The 23271-nt window shown below is 42.7% G+C and overlaps 3 long non-coding RNA genes across 3 annotated transcripts; all 3 read right to left on the bottom strand.

Moving 5' to 3' along the window:
- Positions 1-9000: 9000 nt before the first annotated feature.
- LOC147648644 (uncharacterized) lies at positions 9001-10928 on the bottom strand. Its single transcript, XR_015280182.1, has 4 exons — positions 10862-10928; positions 10604-10767; positions 10442-10520; positions 9001-10364 (listed from the first exon to the last, which is right to left on the bottom strand). It is a non-coding gene; the product is annotated as an uncharacterized LOC147648644 (long non-coding RNA).
- Positions 10929-11050: 122 nt separating this feature from the next.
- On the bottom strand, positions 11051-12754 carry LOC147648643 (uncharacterized). The gene is made up of 5 exons (XR_015280181.1): positions 12703-12754; positions 12558-12599; positions 12300-12463; positions 12137-12216; positions 11051-12059 (listed from the first exon to the last, which is right to left on the bottom strand). It is a non-coding gene; the product is annotated as an uncharacterized LOC147648643 (long non-coding RNA).
- Positions 12755-13495: 741 nt separating this feature from the next.
- LOC147648642 (uncharacterized) lies at positions 13496-22175 on the bottom strand. Its single transcript, XR_015280180.1, has 6 exons — positions 22112-22175; positions 21553-21653; positions 15037-15128; positions 14779-14858; positions 14038-14127; positions 13496-13930 (listed from the first exon to the last, which is right to left on the bottom strand). It is a non-coding gene; the product is annotated as an uncharacterized LOC147648642 (long non-coding RNA).
- Between the last annotated feature and the right edge of the window lie 1096 nt (positions 22176-23271).

The following is a 23271-nucleotide window of genomic DNA, read 5'->3' as shown; positions in this document are numbered from 1 at the left end:
ATCTCCCGATCTATCACCCTATATACATTTCTTTATTATAGATGTGTATATTTTCACTTCTATATTATTCATTTATATGCCATGCATCTATCCAAAAAAATAACAAAAGGACCCTACATTTAAATATTTGTAATATTTATTTCTATCATATTGATCTTCTTTATCTATACACATAGATATCAAACATAACTCATATTAAAATATATTATATTAGCATCTATCCATATAGTTTTCATACTGAATATTAATCGACTTTTCTAGATTTAGATTATCTGTATTTACTTCTTTTTTATGTCTCTCTCTCTCTCTATATATATATATCTCCCTATATCTATTTCTTTATTATAGATGTGTATATTTTCATTTTTATATTATTCATTTAAATGCCATGCCTGTAACCAAATAAAAAACAGTAATTCCCTTGATTGAAAGATTTATAATATCTATTTCTATAATATTGATTTTCTTTATTTATACACAGAGATATAATGCACAACAGATATTAAAATACATTACCATCTATCCGTATATTTTTCATATTGAATATTAACCAGCTTGTCTAGATATAGATAATTTGTGTTTATTTCTTTTTTATGGCTGTATCTCTCTATCTCTCTTTCTATCTCTCTATCTATCTATCTATCTATCTATCTATCTATCTATCTACCTACCTACCTACCTACCTACCTATCTATATATCTCCCTATCTATATATCTCCATATCTATCACCCTATATACATTTCTTTATTATAGATGTGTATATTTTCATTTCTATATTATTCATTTAAATGCCATGCCTGTAACCAAATAAAAACCAGTAATTCCCTTGATTGAAAGATTTATAATATCGATTTCTATAATATTGATTTTCTTTATTTATACACACAGAGATATGATGCACAACATATATTAAAATGCATTACCATCTATCCGTATACTTTTCATATTGAATATTAACCAGCTTGTCTAGAGATAGATAATTTGTGTTTATTTCTTTTTTATGGCTATATCTCTCTATCTCTATCTCTCTTTCTCTTTCTTTCTATCTATCTATCTATCTATCTATCTATCTATCTATCTATCTATCTATCTATCTATCTATCTATCTCCCTATATTTATTTCTTTATTATAGACGTGTATATTTTCATTTCTATATTAATCATTTAAAAGCCCTGCCTCTAAGCATCTAACCAAATCAAAAAAGAATTAAACCCTTGTTTTAGATGTTTTTAATATCTATTTCTATTATATTGACCTTCTATATTTGTACACACAGATATAATGCATAACAGATATTAAAGTACATTACCATCTATCTGTATAGTTTTCATACTGATTATTAATTTACCTGTCCAGATTTGGATTACTGGTACTTATTTCTATTTATGGCTCTATCTATCTATCTATCTATCTATCTATCTATCTATCTATCTATCTATCTATCTCCCTATATTCATTTCTTTATTATAGATGTGTATATTTTCATTTCTATATTATTCATTTAAATGCCATGCCTCTATCCAAATAAAAAACAAAAACCCCCTACATTTAAATTTTTGTAATATTTATTTCTATCATATTGATCTTCTTTATCTATACACATAGAAATCAGACATAACAGATATTAAAATATATTATATTAGCATCTATCCATATAGTTTTCATACTGAATATTAATCGACTTTTCTAGATTTAGATTATCAGTATTTATTTATTTTTTATGGCTCTCTCTCTCTATATATATATATCTCCCTATACCTATTTCTTTATTATAGATGTGTATAATTTCTGTATTTATTTCTTTTTTATGGCTCTCTTTCTATATATATATATATATATATCCCTGTAATAGATGTGTATAAATTTCATTTCTATATTATTCATTTAAATGCCATGCCTGTAACCAAATAAAAACCAGTAATTCCCTTGATTGAAAGATTTATAATATCGATTTCTATAATATTGATTTTCTTTATTTATACACACAGAGATATAATGCACAACAGATATTAAAATACATTACCATCTATCCGTATATTTTTCATATTGAATATTAACCAGCTTGTCTAGATAGAGATAATTTGTGTTTATTTCTTTTTTATGGCTATATCTCACTCTCTCTTTCTCTATCTATCTATCTATCTATCTATCTATCTATCTATCTCCCTATATTTATTTCTTTCTTATAGACGTGTATATTTTCATTTCTATATTAATCATTTAAAAGCGCTGCCTCTAAGCCTCTAACCAAATCAAAAAAGAATTAAACCCTTGTTTTAGATGTTTTTAATATCTATTTCTATTATATTGACCTTCTATATTTGTACACACAGATATAATGCATAACAGATATTAAAGTACATTACCATCTATCCCTATAGTTTTCATACTGATTATTAATTTACTTGTCCAGATTTGGATTACTGGTACTTATTTCTATTTATGGCTCTATCTATCTATCTATCTATCTATCTATCTATCTATCTATCTCCCTATCTATATATCTCCCGATCTATCTCCCTATATTCATTTCTTTATTATAGATGTGTATATTTTCATTTCTATATTATTCATTTAAATGCCATGCCTGTAACCAAATAAAAACCAGTAATTCCCTTAATTGAAAGATTTATAATATCTATTTCTATAATATTGATTTTCTTTATTTATACACACAGAGATATAATGCACAACAGATATTAAAATACATTACCATCAATCCGTATATTTTTCATATTGAATATTAACCACCTTGTCTAGATATAGATAATTTGTGTTTATTTCTTTTTTATGGCTATATCTCTCTCTCTCTCTCTCTCTCTCTATCTATCTATCTAGCTCCCTATCTATATATCTCCCGATCTATCAACCTATATACATTTCTTTATTATAGATGTGTATATTTTCATTTCTATATTATTCATTTAAATGCCATGCCTCTACCCAAATAAAAAACAAAAAGCCCCTACATTTAAATATTTGTAATATTTATTTCTATCATGTTGATCTTCTTTATCTATACACATAGATATCAGACATAAGTAATAATAAAATATATTATATTAGCATCTATCCATATAGTTTTCATACTGAATATTAATCGAATTTTCTAGATTTAGATTATCTGTACTTATTTCTTTTTTATGGCTCTCTCTCTCTCTCTATCTCCCTATATCTATTTCTTTATTATAGATGTGTATATTTTCATTTCTATATTATTCATTTAAATGCCATGCCTGTAACCAAATAAAAACCAGTAATTCCCTTGACTGAATGATTTATAATATCTCTTTCTATAATATTGATTTTCTTTATTTATACACACAGAGATATAATGCACAACAGATATTAAAATACATTACCATCTATCCGTATATTTTTCATATTGAATATTAACCACCTTGTCTAGATATAGATAATTTGTGTTTATTGCTTTTTTATGGCTATATATCTCTCTCTCTGTTTCTCTATCTATCTATCTATCTGTCTGTCTATCTATCTATCTATCTATCTCCCTATATTTATTTCTTTATTATAGACGTGTATATTTTCATTTCTATATTAATCATTTAAAAGCCCTGCCTCTAAGCATCTAACCAAATCAAAAAAGAATTAAACCCTTGTTTTAGATGTTTTTAATATCTATTTCTATTATATTGACCTTCTATATTTGTACACACAGATATAATGCATAACAGATATTAAAGTACATTACCATCTATCCCTATAGTTTTCATACTGATTATTAATTTACCTGTCCAGATTTGGATTACTGGTACTTATTTCTATTTATAGCTCTATCTATCTATCTATCTATCTATCTATCTATCTATCTATCTATCTCCGTATATTCATTTCTTTATTATAGATGTGTATATTTTCATTTCTATATTATTCATTTAAATGCCATGCCTCTATCCAAATAAAAAACAAAAACCCCCTACATTTAAATTTTTGTAATATTTATTTCTATCATATTGATCTTCTTTATCTATACACATAGAAATCAGACATAACAAATATTAAAATATATTATATTAGCATCTATCCATATAGCTTTCATACTGAATATTAATCGACTTTTCTAGATTTAGATTATCAGTATTTATTTATTTTTTATGGCTCTCTCTCTCTATATATATATATCTCCCTATACCTATTTCTTTATTATAGATGTGTATATTTTCTGTATTTATTTCTTTTTTATGGCTCTCTTTCTATATATATATATATATATATCTCCCTATAATAGATGTGTATAAATTTCATTTCTATATTATTCATTTAAATGCCATGCCTGTAACCAAATAAAAACCAGTAATTCCCTTGATTGAAAGATTTATAATATCGATTTCTATAATATTGATTTTCTTTATTTATACACACAGAGATATAATGCACAACAGATATTAAAACACATTACCATCTATCCGTATATTTTTCATATTGAATATTAACCACCTTGTCTAGATAGAGATAATTTGTGTTTATTTCTTTTTTACGGCTATATCTCACTCTCTCTTTCTCTATCTATCTATCTATCTATCTATCTATCTATCTCCCTATATTTATTTCTTTATTATAGATGTGTATATTTTCATGTCTCTATTATTCATTTAAATGCCATGCCTGTAACCAAATAAAAAACAGTAATTCCCGTGATTGAAAGATTTATAATATCTATTTCTATAATATTGATTTTATTTATACACACAGAGATATAATGCACAACAGATATTAAAATACATTACCATCTATCTGTATATTTTTCATATTGAGTATTAACCAGCTTGTCTCGATATAGATAATTTGTGTTTATTTCTTTTCTATGGCTATATCTCTCTATCTCTCTATCTCTCTATCTCTCTATCTCTCTATCTCTCTATCTCTATCTATCTATCTATCTCCCTATATTTATTTCTTTATTATAGATGTGTATATTTTCATTGCTATATTATTCATCTATATGCCATGCCTCTATCCAAATAAATAACAAAAGGACCCTACATTTAAATTTTTGTAATATTTATGTCTATCATATTGATCTTCTTTATCTATACACAGAGATATCATACATAACTGATATTAAAATATATTATATTAGCATCTGTCCATATAGTTTTCATACTGAATATTAATCTACTTGTCTAGACTTGGATTACTTGTATTTCTTTCTTTTTTATGGCTCTCTCTCTCTATATATAGATCTACCTAGCTTCCCTATATTTATTTTTACATGTATACATTTATATATTTCACTTTCTAATGTTCTGGTTTTTGAAATTTGCATTTCTTTCTCTTGGAAACTCTCCCAATTCTTTCAGCTAACAGATCAGAATGACAAAAATATAAATCCCTACTCAACCCCGAGCGCAGAACGCGCTCGTCTCTATGGACCTTAGGCCTAGAAATTTCTCTCGGTGCATTTTAATACCTCAGGGATGCACACATGTGTTTTATACACTGCCATTTTACAGGGAAGTAAGAGGTGGAAAGACAAAACCCACTTTCTTAACCCTAAGCCGTTCCTGACATAACAAAACCCTAACGACGGAGTGCACAGAGAGGGGGTTCCTTTCCAAGGGGATTTGGAGAGGTCAATTCCTGTCCCTTGCCAATACCTACCGTAAAAACCAGAACAACTCCACAGGTTTTTGGATTCTGCACCCAGCCCTCCCAGGGAATTTCCTGGCAGCTTGGGGTCCCCTCTGGGCAAGGGTACCCAGCACAAGCCCTCCCCATTCCCCGCTCACCTTGCTCCTCCAGCGCAGCGTGTCCCTCCCTCTGGCGGGGACCTCGGCGTGCCCCAAGGGACACGGGAGCCCCCCAGTCTCCACCCCGTCCCCAGCCTTTGCTCTTCCCCCCCAAAGAAGGCACAGAACAACTCCAACTGCCCTGGACAGCAGCACCTACTTTATTGGAAGCCTTTCTAGGTCCAGACTACAGGGCTGGGGTGATGGTGTTGCCTTCTGCATGCCTTTCCTTTGTGGACACAAAGCCCTGAAGCAACCGGGATCCTCCTGAGAGAGCCACTCCATTCCAGCAGCAGTGGAATGGTGGTGGTTGTGTTTTTCTGGTTCAGATTTGGTGCTGTGCATTTATTTTTAGGTAACTATGGTGGTTCATGTGTATTTCTGGTTCGATATGGTGGTCTGCAGATGCATTTTGGCTTGAATATGGTGATGTGCATTTATTTGTGGTTAAAAATGGTTGTGGTCATGCATTTCTGGCCAAACGCGGTGCTGTACATTTGTGTGGTTTCCGGATGCTGTGCCACACGTGTTTTGGTGGGCCTGTGTGGTGTGGTTTATTTGGAGGGCTGTGTGGGTTGGTTAGTGGATGGTACAGCAGCGTGCATGTGCTGATGAGGTGTGGTTTATTTGGAGGGCTGTGTGGGTTGGTTAGTGGATGGTACAGCAGTGTGCATGTGCTGATGAGGTGTGGTTTATTTGGAGGGCTGTGTGGGTTGGTTAGTGGATGGTACAGCAGTGTGCATGTGCTGATGAGGTGTGGTTTATTTGGAGGGCTGTGTGGGTTGGTTAGTGGATGGTACAGCAGTGTGCATGTGCTGATGCGGTGTGGTGGATTTACATGGCTGCCGTGATGTATGTACTATCTATTGGAAATATTGGCAATATGATTTTGGTGAACATGGAGGGGTGTTGTTGTCATCGGTGACCTTGCAGTAGGGGATGAAGCAGCATATATAACATATAAGCATATATAACATCTATATATATATCTTATTTAATATTAATCTACATGTCTATGTTTATATTACTTATATTTCTTTTTTATGTCTATATCTTATAGATTTGTGCATTTTAATTTCTACATTATTTATTTAAAAGCTCTACCTCTAACCTAATAAACACCAAACAGCCCCTTTACCTGAAATGGTAATCAAACATTTTTTTAATGTCTATTTTTATCAAATATATATTTATATACTACATTGATATATGTATAATGCACAAGAGATATTTTTCCTGGTTTAGGGTAAATTTGGGAGAAAAGTTTTGAAAAGGGTTTTTAATAAAGAAAATTTAAGTGGTTTTTTTATTTTGTTTAATTGGTTTGGGAAAAGATTTCTTTGGAGGAAAATTGAAAAAAATGTTTATTTAATGAGTAAAGTATTTATAATTATAAACAAATGAATAATAAATAATAAAATTATTTGTTGTTTGAAGAGATGGTCAATTTAGAAAGTTCTTGTTGGGAAGTGTAGTTTTGTTTGTTTAGTAATATATCAGTTTTTTTGGTGTTGCAAAGCGTTGAGGCCCAGACCCCCGAGGGCTGGATGTGTGAGTTTTTGGTGTTTGGGTTTTTAGTTTAGAGTACATTTGAATAGATTTAAGAGAAAGAAAAAAATATATATATTTTGGAGAATTTTTTTGTTTTAGTTTGTTAAAAATTAATTCAAAGTAAGGGAGACTTTTGTTTTGTTGTACAGAATATCGTTAGGAGAAGGATGTGAGGGAATGAGTGTTGTTTTTGAAAATAACTTGTGTGGGGTGTTTTGTTTCTTTTGGAAATTAGTTATATATATAGACAGATAAGAGTAGAGATATTGAGTAAAAAGTGAGGTTTATACGTATTTTTTATTTAATGCTTAGATTTTTTTGAGGTATATATTTTTTGAGGTATACATTGTGTTATTTTTTCATATTATTTATCATGTGTCATTTGGTTTTTGAGTTAAGACAATTTTATGGAGTTTTTTCTATTTAACCTGGAATTGATTTTAATTGCTTTTTTAAATACATTTTTTATTTGTTACTGGGATTTTGGTTTTGTTAATGACATGCCAGGGTTTAGATTGGGTAGGGTTAGTTTGCTTGGTGGAGTTTGGGGTGTTAATGAATTAGGTGGCTTTTGCTAGATGTTTTTTAATATTTGAAAGACTTTTTTATTTAATGTTTTTAAAATGGTTTTTAATAGTTTTGTTGGTTTTTTTTTTTTGTACTTGGTGCATGATAGGGGATATGGTATATTTACTGAATATTATGTTTTTTAGTTGAGGTGTTGATAAGGTTGTTTTTGAAATGAGTTTTATGGTTTGATTTAATTTTTTAGGGGCATTATGTTTTTAAAGGGCTTGTTTTTTAAGGTTAAGGATGATGTTTTGAGTAGCAGTGTGAGGTATAGGGTAGGTTTTCATTTATTTATTGATGTATTTTTATTATTGTGAGTATGTAGTGCTTATGTATGTTTGGGGGTACAGTAATGTAGCTAATTCGTTAGGTTTCTTATATTTCTATTTGGATTATTGTTTCTTAGAGGAGGTTCATTTGTTTGATTGTAGTATGTTTTAAACTTATGGCTAATGTGAAAAATATTGTTTATGGTTAAATTTATTTTTTGGTTTTGTGTTTATTTGGAGATAGTATTTTTATTTTGATGATTCAAGGTATTATGAGATTATTGAGTTAGGAACAATTTGGTTTTGTATGGTTAACTGCAGTTTATTTTTGATCTTTTTTTTTTGTAGTTGCATGTACCTGTTTATTGCTTTGGTGGTTTTTATTAGTTGTATTTTTTGAGATATGAATATATATATGATGGATATGAATATATTATATGATGGATTTTTACAGTTAGTTTGTTTTTGTAGTGATTTCTTATTTTTTAGTAGTTTAATTTTTTTTATTGTTAATGTTAATCTTTAGTTATTTTTATAGAGCATTGATTATTATTTATGAATTAGAAGGTAGAGATGTGGTTAGGTTGTTTTTAGTAATGCTTAGGGCTCATTGAATGGTTTTCAGTTTAGTAAGCTGTTGAGGTTTTTTTAAGCAGATTGGGTTGTGTTAGGTTTTATATAGCTTTTTGTGTTTTGTTTTACTTTTATGATGGGGTATGAATTATTAGTAAAAAGAGTGTAGTGGGGTTTTTTGCTCCTCTTCTAATAAACAGGGTATAATTACTAATACACTTTTAAAACATGTTACTGGGATTGGGATGTAGGGTAGGCCAAAGAAACAATAAACTAAAGCTATTTGGTACAAATTTCAGTACTTTTATAAAGTTTTTATCCATCATTATTACTGACCTTAGCATAACAGCTATAGTAATCTGTTCTCTTTTACTGTGAAAGTTATGTAGTAGGGACAGTATTGGAGTTATTTTTGGATAAGAAAATAAACTTAGGGACAAGAAAGGCATTAAAACCTCCAAAAAGCTCAGAGACTAGAACAACATAAAGGCCTCCACCCTGAGAGACATGAACTTAAGTAACACCATTACAAAGTCCTTTATCCCAGCACACATTAAGCACCAATACAACATAATCAGCATGGGTTTTCCTTACTCTTCTGAACCCCACATTGGGCAGCAAATAATAAAATGCTTAGAAAGCTAAGACAAAACTCAAAGCGCTGCAGGATAACTTCACAGATGCAGACATCTTGTGTTGATCTAGGAAAAGCCTCTAGATTCCAAAGTAAAACCTATGTCACAAATTTCAAATTACAGGGGCCTGGGACTTGGCCTTGTACACCTACAGCCAGGCTGGGCAGCAGGGCAGAGCAGCTCCGGGACAACTACACCCAGACACCAGTGACACACCAGACACCCGACGAGGGGACACAATGGGGAGACAAAACTCTGGGCCACAAGAACGGCCACAAGGACTGAGAGAATGCGGAGCGAGATGAGCCGGGTGAGAATGAAGGCGAGCTGATGAAGCTCACAGAACCCGGGAGGAAGAAGATGCTGATGGAACAATTAACTCCAGGAACTGCCAAGACAGATGCTCAAGAACCTGAGGGCCGCAGTCCCCTACCTGTCTTTGCGTTTCTTCAAGTCCTAAGCCGCAACAATGGATCCTCGCGGCGCACAGCTGTTGACACAGCTCGGAACAAGAGGTCTAAAAGACATCCGATCGGATGCTTGTCAAAAGAGACGCGATTCCAAGGCCTCTGAGAGCTGCCAAGCCGAGGAGCCCAGAGATCGGAGATGCTATAAGTGATGCTGGGGTTTCTGGTAAGCCCCCAGAAGGGATAAGGGAAGGCACATACAACAACAAGAGGCACAAAAAACACAGAAGGCACAATGGACAAGTGAAACGATGCACCCCGAGGCTGCTCTGTCCCGCACACCTCAGCACTGTGAACAAAAGTGAGGCTCTCCCACCGTGCGGCCTAAGGGGCCACAGCCTGGACCTCCCCGTCCCCAAAGCTGACTCAAATATCCCAGGTCACAAGTCCCGACCCGGCACCCCGCTTTCATCCCCTCTGCGGGTGGTAGCCTTCGACTCAGCTCTCGGATGCCCGCTGGGGAGGATCCACACGGAGCGCCAAAGAACGCCGCCTGGCTATCCGGGAAGTTCCTGCCATCGCCAGGCTGTCGTCTCTCCGTCAGCTACAAAAAATAAAACAGAAAATCAGCAGCTGATCTTTGCAGGGCGTCGGCCAAAACCCGACAATTCCGCTACTCACGGTCTCCTGCGAACGGCCGTGTCCTGAGGCCGCACGATACGGCCACGCCGGGACCAGGCAGCGTCGTCGCAGGCCACGCCTGAGTTAAGAGAAGAAAAAGTGATGTGGCATTGCTGAGACTTGAACAGGCCCTCGCTCCTGCCCCCGACATCCCCAACTCACGGGAAGCCCTCGGCCCCTTCCTGAAGGCCACCCACACGACCCCTTTACGTGGAAAAGGCTCCGTCACGCGGTCCCTGTGACGCTTCCGCAGGGCTCACGGGAGCGGCGAAGCAGGCGTGCCGGCCGGCTGGCGACGGGGTCTCGACGAAACGCGACTGGACCGCCTAAAGCACGCAAACAAGGAGGGACGCTTGGCGTCGCACCTGAAACTGAGAGCCCAGCGATAACAACAGCCTCCCTCCACCGGTCAACGCTCACCTTGCCCACTTCACCTTGACTGCTGCTAGATGGCTCTATTTCCTAAAAATAAAGACAAAGAGGAGACCTGTAACAACACAGGGACCGGTTCCAGTTGCCCTGCAAAGACAAACACTGACTTACCTTCTCGGGGGAACCCCCTTACCCTGGATGGGGCGCTCTGCCACCGATTTCATCCGTCCGCATCTGAAAGAGAGCTGAGACAAAAGTCAAAGTGCTGCAGGGTAACTTCACAGCTCCGGACATCTTGTGTTGATCTAGGGATATGCTCTAGACCCCAACTACACCCTACATCACAAAGTTCAAATTACAGGGGCCTGGGACTTGGCCTTGTACACCTACAGCCAGGCTGGGCAGCAGGGCAGAGCAGCTCCGGGACAACTACACCCAGACACCCGTGACACACCAGACACCCGACGAGGGGACACAATGGGGAGACAAAACTCTGGGCCACAAGGACGGCCACAAGGACTGAGAGAATGCGGAACGAGATGAGCCGGGTGAGAATGAAGGCGAGCTGATGAAGCTCACAGAACCCGGGAGGAAGAAGATGCTGATGGAACAATTAACTCCAGGAACTGCCAAGACAGATGCTCAAGAATCTTATGGCCGCAGTCCCCTACCTATCTTTGCGTTTCTTCAAGTCCTAAGCCGCAACAATGGATCCTCGCGGCGCACGGCTGTTGACACAGCTCGGAAGAAGAGGTCTAAAAGACATCCGATCGGATGCTTGTCAAAAGAGACGCGATTCCAAGGCCTCTGAGAGCAGCCGAGCCGAGGAGCCCAGAGATTGGAGATGCTAAGAACGGCGTCAGGGTTTCTGGTAAGCCCCCAGAAGGGATAAGGGAAGGCACATACAACACGAGAGGCACAAAAGACACAGAAGGCACAATGGACAAGTGAAACGACGCACCCCGAGGCTGCTCTGTCCTGCACACCTCAGCACTGTGAACAAAAGTGAGGCTCTCCCACCGTGCGGCCTAAGGGGCCACAGCCTGGACCTCCCCGTCCCCAAAGCTGACTCAAATATTCCAGGTCACGAGTCCCGACTAGTCCCAACTTTCATCCACTCTGCGGATCTCAGTCATCGACTATGCTCTCGAATGCCCGCTGGGGAGGATCCACACGGAGCGCCAAGGAAGGCCGCCTCGCCATCCAGAAAGTTCCTGCCATCTCCAGGATATCATCTCCAGGTCAGCTACAATAAATAAAACAGAAAATCAGCAGCTGATCTTTGTAGGGCGTCAGCCAAAACCCGACAATTCCGCTACTCACGGTCTCCTATGAATGGCTGTGTCCTGAGGCCACATGCTACGGACATGCCGGGTGCCGGACGCCATCAGCACAGGGCACGCCTGAGTTAAGAGAAGAAAAAGTGATGTGGCATTGCTGAGACTTGAACAGGCCCTCGCTCCTCCCCCCGACATCCCCAACTCACGGGAAGCCCTCGGCCCCTTCCCGAAGGCCAGCCACACGGCCCCTTTACGTGGAAAAGGCTCCGTCACGCGGTCCCTGTGACGCTTCCGCAGGGCTCACGGGAGCGGCGAAGCAGGCGTGCCGGCCGGCTGGCGACGGGGTCTCGACGAAACGCGACTGGACCGCCTAAAGCACGCAAACAAGGAGGGACGCTTGGCGTCGCACCTGAAACTGAGAGCCCAGCGATAACAACAGCCTCCCTCCACCGGTCAACGCTCACCTTGCCCACTTCACCTTGACTGCTGCTAGATGGCTCTATTTCCTAAAAATAAAGACAAAGAGGAGACCTGTAACAACACAGGGACCGGTTCCAGTTGCCCTGCAAAGACAAACACTGACTTACCTTCTCGGGGGAACCCCCTTACCCTGGATGGGGCGCTCTGCCACCGATTTCATCCGTCCGCATCTGAAAGAGAGCTGAGACAAAAGTCAAAGCGCTGCAGGGTAACTTCACAGCTCCAGACATCTTGTGTTGATCTAGGGATATGTTCTAGACCCCAACTACACCCTACATCACAAAGTTTAAATTACAGGGGCCTGGGACTTGGCCTTGTACACCTACAGCCAGGCTGGGCAGCAGGGCAGAGCAGCTCCGGGACAACTACACCCAGACACCCGTGACACACCAGACACCCGACGAGGGGACACAATGGGGAGACAAAACTCTGGGCCACAAGGACGGCCGCAAGGACTGAGAGAATGCGGAACGAGATGAGCCGGGTGAGAATGAAGGCGAGCTGATGAAGCTCACAGAACCCGGGAGGAAGAAGATGCTGATGGAACAATTAACTCCAGGAACTGCCAAGACGGATGCTCAAGAACCTGAGGGCCGCAGTCCCCTACCTATCTTCGCGTTTCTTCAAGTCCTAAGCCGCAACAATGGATCCTCGCGGCGCACAGCTGTTGACACAGCTCGGAACAAGAGGTCTAAAAGACATCCGATCGGATGCTTTTCAAAAGAGACGCGATTCCAAGGCCTCTGAGAGCAGCCGAGCCGAGGAGCCCAGAGATTGGAGATGCTATAAGTGATGCTGGGGTTTCTGGTAAGCCCCCAGAAGAGATAGGGCAAGGCACGTACAACACAAGAGGCACAAAAGACACAGAAGGCACGACGGACAAGTGACACGCCACGCCCCGAGGCTGCTCTGTCCTGCACACCTCAGCACTGTGAACAAAAGTGAGGCTCTCCCACCGTGCGGCCTAAGGGGCCACAGCCTGGACCTCCCCGTCCCCAAAGCTGACTCAAAAATCCCAGGTCACGAGCCCCGACCCGGCACCCCGCTTTCATCCCCCCTCTGCGGGTCGTAGCCTTCGACTCAGCTCTCGGATGCTTGGTGGGGTGGATCCACATGGGGTGTGAAGGAAGGCCTCCTCGCCATCTGGGAAGCTCCTGCCATTGCTAGGATGTCGTCTCCTGGTCAGCTACAACCAAGAAGACCAAATATCAATGCAGGATCTTAGTGGCACATCTGTGAAAACCCAGCACTTACCTTCTCTAGAGAATGCCCAGGTTCATGGGCTGCACACTTCACCCCACAGGGAGGCAGAGGCTTGCTTCACAGCAGTATTGGCTGACAGCCAAATGACCACCACCTCAAGGAGGGGAGGAAGACTCTCCAGTCAGTGAGGGACAGGGAGCCCAGGATACCCCAAGGATAGAAACCCCAGCTTATATGACAGCAGTAGGCCCGAGCACTCACTATCGCTTCCTGGCTGGCCCTAGCACCAGGGAACTGCCTGCACCTCTCGGGGGTTCTGGCACTCTGCTGCTTTCGGGTTCCTGCCTGCAGCTGTCTCAAGGAAACGGGAGTGCTGTGAGGGCTACTGTTTAGGGTTTGAATAGTCCTGTACTCTACCTTATATCCCAACCTATACCCCTTTTATTTTCTCTGTTTGTCTCCAGCCCTCGAGCCCTTGACCTCTGAAGCCCTCCCTCAGCCTCTCCGTGTCACTGCCAAGCTGCCCCGCTGAACCCTACAAACTTACAACCCTACGCTTGCAACCGGGGATGCTCCTTATCCATAGGCCCCAAGAGATGTCCCTTAGCCCGGACCAGGCAATCCACAGTTGCTCCCTACCCTACCTAAGTTTGGCCCTGAGACAGGGCAGAGGCTGACAGAGCCGAACTCTTTGCGGAGGCCAGGCACGAAGCCTTACCAACCGCCGCCTCGAGGAGGGGTGGGAGCAATCCCCGGCTGCGGAGGGACAGAGAGCCCAGGGTGGGGCGGGGCGGGAAACCCCCTGTTTCCCCAACCCTGCGGATCGTCCCCCCACTATCTCTTCCTGGCTGGCCCTAGCACCAGGGAACTGCCTGCACCTCTCGGGGGTTCTGGCACTCTGCTGCTTTAGGGTTCCTGCCTGCAGCTGTCTCAAGGAAACGGGAGCGCTGTTAGGGCTGCTGTTTAGGGTTTGCGGTGGGGTACACCTGAACTCCACCTTACCTATACCCCTTCTTTTCACTGTTCACTCAGCCGTTTTATTTTTGGAATTCTTGTGACAGATTGAGGGCACTGAGGAAGGACTGCCAAGATGAAATCAAAAGGGAAAAGGAGAAAGATCACCCCTGCAAATCCACACTGGCTCAGCTGTTCAGGTGCTGCTTCCTGGCAGAAAGCTTTGTCCCTCACCACCTCCTTTATGCAGTGCTCCACGTCCAGTTGCATCCACGTGCTCCCCCAGACCCTATGAGATGCTCTCACCGTCACTCCATCAGATGCCACTGGGAGCCCACCAGAAACTCCTCTCCTCCAGCAGTTCCATGCCAAAGTTGATTTGCCACTCGTATTTGGCCCTGTAATAACAGCAAAATCATTGCCCTCTGTCAGGTACTTGTTGTTAGACACAGGTTTTTCCATAGCCATCTTTTCAAGAACGAAGTGCCATCCCTGCTTGATTGCTAAATCAACAGTAAATTCTGGAAAACCTAAATGAGAAAAAGAATCTAATATTACGAGTTAATATGGGAACCTTTATGTGATTAAACTAGTATGCTTTGAAATAAAGTGAATTCTTCCAGGTCTACTGCAAAAATCTAATTCCTAAAAAAAAAAATAACCAAAAAACAAACAGCATCAAATTCTCACCCATATGATCAATAAAGTCACAATACCTCCACCAGCCAAGGGAAAAAAATCTTAACCTAGAAAAAATCCAAACCACCTCAAAAAGATTCAACACTGAAACACAATGCATCCTAACACTTCAACTAACAATACTAAAGTAAATTTTAAAAACAAGTATTCCCTCTATCCACACCACCAATACCACATAAAACAAATAAAGCAGTCTCATCACAGCACCCCCAAATCAAAAACCTAAATTGCACTAAAATCTTTAAAATAATCACAAATTAACCCCAAAATAAAGTTTAATCTCACTAACAAAAAAAAACCCAAAACAGGTAACACAAACAAAAGCCACGCCATACAACCACCAGCAAAAACAGATGCTATGCTCTTTCACTAACAGTTCTTATCACATCAGCAAAGTTAAACATAAATAAAAAGCAACCCTATTGAACTCCACACATCACACTGAAAGGAATGATGAGCTTGTCTTTACAAACAAGCTGTGGGTCAGTTGATAAGATGTAGCTATCAGTGACAGACGACAGAAACAATGGGATGAATTCCAGTAGAAGATCAAAGAGGCACTGAAAGAACACTATGAGTTCCATAAAAGTTAAGAAGGGATTATGCATTGGGGGTGGAGGGGGAAAAGGTACCCCAGGTGTCAGGCGTTCCAGGCAGTCTGTACCTGTCAAGTACCTCAGCCTATGGGGAAAGGGAGAAGGGACAAGCGGCCGGGAATTAGGATAAAAAAGGAGGCTGTGCCCTCCAAAAATTTGAGAAACCCCAGGGGAATGCCCCATGGCCTCTCCCTTTATTTGAATAAAGTAAAAGGACTCCTCCGTCTCCTTTTTGGATATAAACCTCTGGTGTTCGTGGAGTAATTTTCCTGACAACACCAACTATTAAAAAAAAAATCAAACCAAGTCACTGAACTCAAAGCCCTTAAACTAACCCTAGACATTAGTAAAAAAACCCCAAAGCTCTACATTTATAGTAATACCTGAATAATTACCAAGACTCTATAAAAAATTTTAATAACTAATTAAAAACAAAAAACCAACCTAAACTACAACAAGTTAAAAAACACCACCCCCAAAAATATACCTATAAAAAGCCACCATATAAATGCCTGTGTCCCCAGAAATGAAGCTAATAAGAAACACCACAACAGAAAGGAATCCAAACTTATCATCAACACCTAAACTAAAAACCACAACATTAAATAAATAGAACATATACATTATTATACACCAACTACAAACCAAAAAAAAGATACAATCAATTACTAAAAATCACCTTAAAACCACTCAAAAAACTGCCAAAAATTAAAAACTGCATCTAACAAAAGCCGCCTAATTAACACCCAAAACTCAGCTAACCAAACAAACCCTACCCAATCTGAACCCGTACATACAATAAACAAAACCAAATAATACATATCAAAATCTATTTTAATTGGTTCTACCTAAAATACAAACCAACCCATTCATAAAAATCATCTTTATTCAAAAACCAAATTTCACGTAGTGAACACAAAAAAATGAAACAACACACTATGTGCCACCACAAAAACTAATATTGAATAAAAACCACATAAATAACTCTGCTTACTCAATATTACTACCACTATTTATATTTACCTGTATCTCTATAAAAGTATATCTAAAAGTAAAAAATAATTTGACCATTAAGCCAAAGATATACAATAAAAATTAAGATGTCCTAAAATTACATTATATTATATCCCCACCATCTGCTTTATGCTGAAACAAATTCTGTAACTTCAAAACTAACAAAGAAAAAAAAAACTTTTAACGTACAATCTGTATACAATACTAATGCAGTCTACCCCAAATTCTCTCTCAGCTCTATTGTTTAACCGAGACAACAAAAAATCCATTTTGTACTTTTTTGAAAATAACTTCTCATAGAGAGGAATGACAGGTTTGTCTTTACAAACAAGCTGTGGGTCTGCTGATAAGATGCAGCTATCAGTGAGAGACAACAGAAACAATGGGATGGATTCCACTAAAAGATCAAAGAGGCACTGAAAGAGTATCATGAATTCCACAAAAGCTAAGAATTAAAAAGGGATTATGCGTGGTGGGGGGAAAGGTACCCCAGGTGTCAGGCATTCCGGGAAGCCTGTACCTCTCAAGTACCTCAGCCTATGGGGAAAGAGAGAAGGGACAAGCAGCCGGCCCTCCGAAAATTCCAGAAACCCCAGGGGAATGCCCCATGGCCTCTCCCTTTATTCGAATAAAGTAAAAGGACTCCTCTGTCTCCTTTTTGGACATAAACCTCTGGTGTTTGTGGATTAATTTTCCTGACATCATTGATTAGTGAATACAAAATAATTGCCAAAACCATAGTAACTTCTTCTAAAACTGTTCAACTTTACTCCAATCCCAAAACCCAAGCTACCACCAAAACACCCCACGCCACATCCCAAACACACGTGAATAAAAACCACAAAACTTTCTAAATCTCCTGATCTCTACTCCACAACAAATAAACTATCTAACGTTATTCATTCTTCTTCCTACGCCCTACTTATTGAAATAAACATTTTTTTCACTTTTCCTCAAAAAAAAAATTTCCTTTAAAATCTATTAAAAAACTAACTGAAACCTGATTTCTATCAAGAAACACATTCATGTTAAAACATTTCCTCCCAATTGGTCTCAGACCTTTCCAAGGTTTGGATCCTGTTCCAGTGCACCTGAACCAAATCAACCTGCTCTGGCTCTGGAAACATCAACACCAAACCCAGAGCACGAAGCACCTCGCTGTCCCTACCCTGCTGTCCCCCGGCCCTGCTCTCTCGCATCCTACGCTGCAGAGCGCTGGGAGCCAGGTTCAGCCCCGAGAATTGTCACATCCATTCCCTCGGACATTCCAGCTTCCACGGGGATATTGCGGGGACCCCCTGCATTCCATTCCCCAGTACAGCACCAAGACAAAGTTCTCACTCGGCCCGCGTCTCCAGAAAATCGCGTGTAAGGCTTAAATAAACCCCGAGGCTTGAGAAATACAGTCTGCCCGAAAAGCCCAGCTCTGCATCCAGGGGAAATGAACATCACAAACAGATTCACACACCCCAGATGCACGGGACGCTGCCAGCTCGGACCTGCAGTTAACTCGGCAATGGAAAAACCTGAGCTCGAAGCCCTCCTGCGAGGGTACAAAAGGTATTGGACACAGTTTCTAGAAGGCGCCACATCGTTATTTAAAGGCGCAGCTCGGCTAAAGAGCAACACCGACAAAGCCCCGAGACAAAAAGCCCGGCAGGTCGGGCTTTTCCCCCTCCCCTCCTCCCAGCGGCTTTTGCCAGCGCACTCTGAAGCTGACAAGCCACAAGTGTTCCCCAGTGGCCCCCGCCGGGACTCGCTCCCGGGCTGGCGCCGCTCCAGGTGCGGGGGGACCGGGGGAGCCACGCGAGCCCCGGCAGCGGCGGCACTCGGCACCCGGGGGCGGCCCCGCGCTCCCGGCCGGAAAGCGGCTCCTCCGGCGGGCGGGGGCAGCTCCGGCCCCGGGAGAGCCCGGCCCGCCCGGCGGCACCGGGACCGGCCCGAAGGGGCCCCGGCGGTGCCCGAGCCCCGCGCCCGGAGCGGACAGAGCAGCCGGGACAGACACAGCTCCGCGCCGCGGCTCCCGCCTGCCCGCCCGGCCTCAGCACGGCTCTGTCACTCCTCGGGGGCTGCCCAGCCGCCAAATTCCCCAGGGAATGCCAGAAGCGCTGCCGTGCAGGGCTGTAAGGGGTCAGAATCGCTCTCAAAAGCAGCGCCACGGCTCCATGTGACCCCGCCTAATGCTGGAAAAGCCGGTGTTTCTGTCAATTGAACCCCGGAAACTGAGGCAATGGGGGGGTGTTCGTGCCTTCTTAAACCAATACGATGGCAAATAAATGAGTGCTCCCCCCCTTCAATTTAATCCCCTAAAAGTAAAAAGTTGTTTTTCCCTTGATTGAAATCTCTCAAATGATAGGAAAAGGGGAACACTCAATCAGACCCTTAAAAAGTAGTGACTATAAGGCTTCCTTCTCAATTTAAACCTCAGGATGATGGAAAGTGGGGGGTTCCCCTCAAGTCAAACCCATAAAATAGCAACAATATTTCCCCCCTTCCATTTAAAATGGAACATGGGGATTCACTGTTCACTGATACCCCTAACACCCTGGAAAAGGCAGGTTTTCCTCCAATCAGCACCCTTAAAATCATAGGTGGACTCCCCCCCAGTGTAAAAATAGATAATAACAGGAGTTTCTTCCCTCAATTTATGCCCCCCTTTTGTCCTCATAATACCCATTTCTTCCGGGGGGAATTGGGGAGCAAACGGCAAAATGAAATCAAAAGGGAAAATCCCTTTTGCAAATCCCTGCGAACCCACACAGGCTTACTTGGCTCAGATGCTGCTTTAAACAATGCTCCATGTCCAGGTGTATCCAGCTGTTCTCCCAGATCCTATGAGACACTCCCAGTACTACTCCATGAAATATCCCCCAGGAGCTCACCAAAAATCCCTCTGCTCCAACTGCTCCACACTCCATGCTCAAGCGAAGTGACAGAAACCCTCCCCCTAAAATAGCCCCGGGCAGGACCCACCCATTCTTTACCATAACTGCTCACACCTGGGGCTGCTCTGAGAGCTCATCAACCTCACAATTCAGTTTGTGCTGTTGCCATCCTACGGGTGAGGGGAGGGGCAGAAGGAACTTGTCGCTCATTCCCTGGACAGGACATTGTCTGCACCTGACACACTGGGGCACCAGGCTTTCCTTGCTATGGATCAGGACACTTCTCCTCCTCCTGGTGCCCAAGGCTGAAAATGGAATTCCACCTCCACAATTCCATGTGTTTGAGTTTCACAATTCCCAATGTAATTCCCCATGGATCATAAGCCATCACCTCTAATTTTTCCTCTAGAATCACTGCTGACTTGCCTTTCTGTGGAAGTGCTTGACGCATGGATGCAGAGTTCAGGGGCTTGTTTATGGCTTATCCTGACGAGCACAAATGAAATCCAAACACCCAGAATTACAGGGAAATATGGATAAAGTTTATAAATACTCCTCTTCCCTGCAAATCCCTGGCAACCTCCCATTGACCTTTTACTCTTAACCTCTGAATTTTGACCTTTGACTCTTGACTTTAGCTCTCTGAAGTTTGATTCCCTGATAATTGACCTTGAACCACATAACCTTGGAAAATTAACCCATAACATTGCACCTGGGACCCTTTACTCTTGATCTTTGAACACTGACCATTCACATGTGACCCTTGAAGTTTGAATCCCTGACTTTCCAATTTAACCATTGACCCCTGACCTTTTGCACTTGACCTCAGCCCTTTGACCCTGCCCCAACATCAATATTACTGACCTACAGTGATTTCAGCATATGAATGCTACCACAGTTATCTCACCCAGCCGTGTCAATACCACTATCAGTCTCTATCCCAGCCCCAGTGATTATAGCTCCAGCCCTAGTGATCCCTTCCCTGCCCCAGTGATTTCAGCTCTTGGCCCACGAGCTTTATTTCACTGCAAGCTCTCTTCTTCCAGCTCCACATCCACTTCCTTTTCCCTCCGCTCTGCTAGGTGAAGCTGCTCCAGGTTGAGACAAAGGGTCTTTGTTCTTGGTTCCAGCTCTGAGGTTTCACCTTAAGGCTGAGAAATGCCACTCCAACCCCATCCCAACCCCAAAGCAATCTTTACTGTATTTACAGCCTGCCCCGTTGTGTACCATTCTATGCTTGCTTCCCACATGTACAGTCACTATGCCCTCAGAACAGTGTTTGCAGCAGTCCCCATCCCAGCCCCAGTGACTTCAGCTTCAGTCCCACAAGCTTTATTTGACTGCCAGCTCTTGTGCTGCACTTCTGCCTCCTCATCTTCCCAGCAGTGACACATCATGCTGCTTTCTGGCTCTCCAGGCAGGATCTCTGTTTTAGCTCTAGCTCCCTGTGGTTTGAGCTTAGCTCTTGAACTCACATTCCAGCCCCAACCTGACCATCCTTACTGGAGGAACAGCTCTGCAAGGCCCTATCCCCGCCCTTACACTGATTTCAGCTCCAGCCACGCAGTTCGCATCCCAGCTCCATATTCCTTATCCCAGCCCCACAACAGTTTTACCCTAAACCCTACCATGTTTCTGTCTGCTCCAGCTCTGCTTCCTGAGTTCCTGCTCCTCAGCTTCCCACTTCTGGTGGCTGAAAGTTGCTCCCGCTTCTCACTGCAACCCAGGGCTGTTGATAAGGCCACAAGTCAGTTATTACTATCACTTCAATGTCTCTAGATACTGTCCTACCCACCCTAATGGGAGCCCAACTTTGGGGACACTTGAGGCCTCTAGCCCAACAGGTACCTTCCCCCTCCCCCTGGGTCTCAGCCCAGCACTTGCCCAAAGGCCCCCCCTCACCCCCCCCAGGCATTACCAGGGGCTGGGAATAGCCATTGGGCCCCTGCTAGCCCATCCCAAAAGGTGCCCTTGGGCTGGTTCTCAGGCCCTGGAGCCCTCCCAGCCCCCAGACCCTCAGACTCTCCTTGGTACCAGCAGACAGGGGCTGCAAATCCCCCAGGCACCTCCTGCAGGCCCTGAGCTGCAGCTCCATCCCCTTCCCCCATGGCATTTATCCAGCTCCAGCCTCAGTATTTCCATTGCCCGTCCTGGAGCACCGGCGCTCCCTGGATCACACCCGCGCACCTCCCGCCACCACCCGCCTCTCCGCCGCTCGCCGCCGCGCCGCCGAACTAAGGCCCGCACCCCTCCAGCTCACGCTATTTATAGCCCACACCGGCCAGCCCAGCCAATCACAGCCCGAGGCAGCGCCGGGCCCGCCAATCCCAGCCCGCCCGTTCCCGCCGCGCTCGCCTTCGCGACCCCCCGCTGTCCCCTCAGGCCCCGCTCCCGCGATCCCGCCCGCTACCCCCCTTCTCCCCGTTTCTTTGGGCGAAGTTACGGCCGGGACCTGAACGGGGAGCCCCCGCCCACCCTTCCCGAGACCCAACAGCACCTCTTGGGGCTGCGGCAGCTCGGCTCCGCCGGCTCCCAAAGCGACAGCGGCCGGAGCGGCACCCCAGCAAAACGGGGGAGCGGGAACGGGCCACGACTGAGCGGGCTGAGCTTGGCGGGACCGCGCCTGGATTCAAAGGGCGGCTGTGATTGGCCACCTAGAACCCTGACCTAGAACCCTGACCTAGAACCCTGACCTAGAACCATAACCTAGAACCCTGACCTAGAACCCTGACCTAGAACCCTGACCTAGAACCATAATCTAGAACCCTGACCTAGAACCTTAACCTAGAACCCTAACCTAGAACATGACCTAGAACCCTGACCTAGAACCCTGACCTAGAACCTTAACCTAGAACCCTGACCTAGAACCATAACCTAGAACCCTGACCTAGAACATGACCTAGAACCCTGACCTAGAACCATAACCTAGAACCCTGACCTAGAACCTTAACCTAGAACCCTGACCTAGAACCTTAACCTAGAACCCTGACCTAGAACCTTAACCTAGAACCCTGACCTAGAACCCTGACCTAGAACCCTGACCTAGAACCATAATCTAGAACCCTGACCTAGAACCCTGACCTAGAACCATAACCTAGAACCCTGACCTAGAACCATAATCTAGAACCCTGACCTAGAACCCTGACCTAGAACCGTGACCTAGAACCGTAACCTAGAACCCTGACCTAGAACCCTGACCTAGAACCCTGACCTAGAACCATAACCTAGAACATGACCTAGAACCCTGACCTAGAACCATAACCTAGAACCCTAACCTAGAACCATGACCTAGAACCATAACCTAGAACCCTGACCTAGAACCATAACCTAGAACCAATCCACCGGGA

The sequence above is a fragment of the Cyanistes caeruleus genome, chromosome Z (assembly GCF_971803275.1).
Source record: "Cyanistes caeruleus chromosome Z, bCyaCae1.hap1.1, whole genome shotgun sequence".
Classification (NCBI taxonomy): Eukaryota; Metazoa; Chordata; class Aves; order Passeriformes; family Paridae; genus Cyanistes; species Cyanistes caeruleus.
This window is presented reverse-complemented; position numbering and strand designations above follow the sequence as displayed.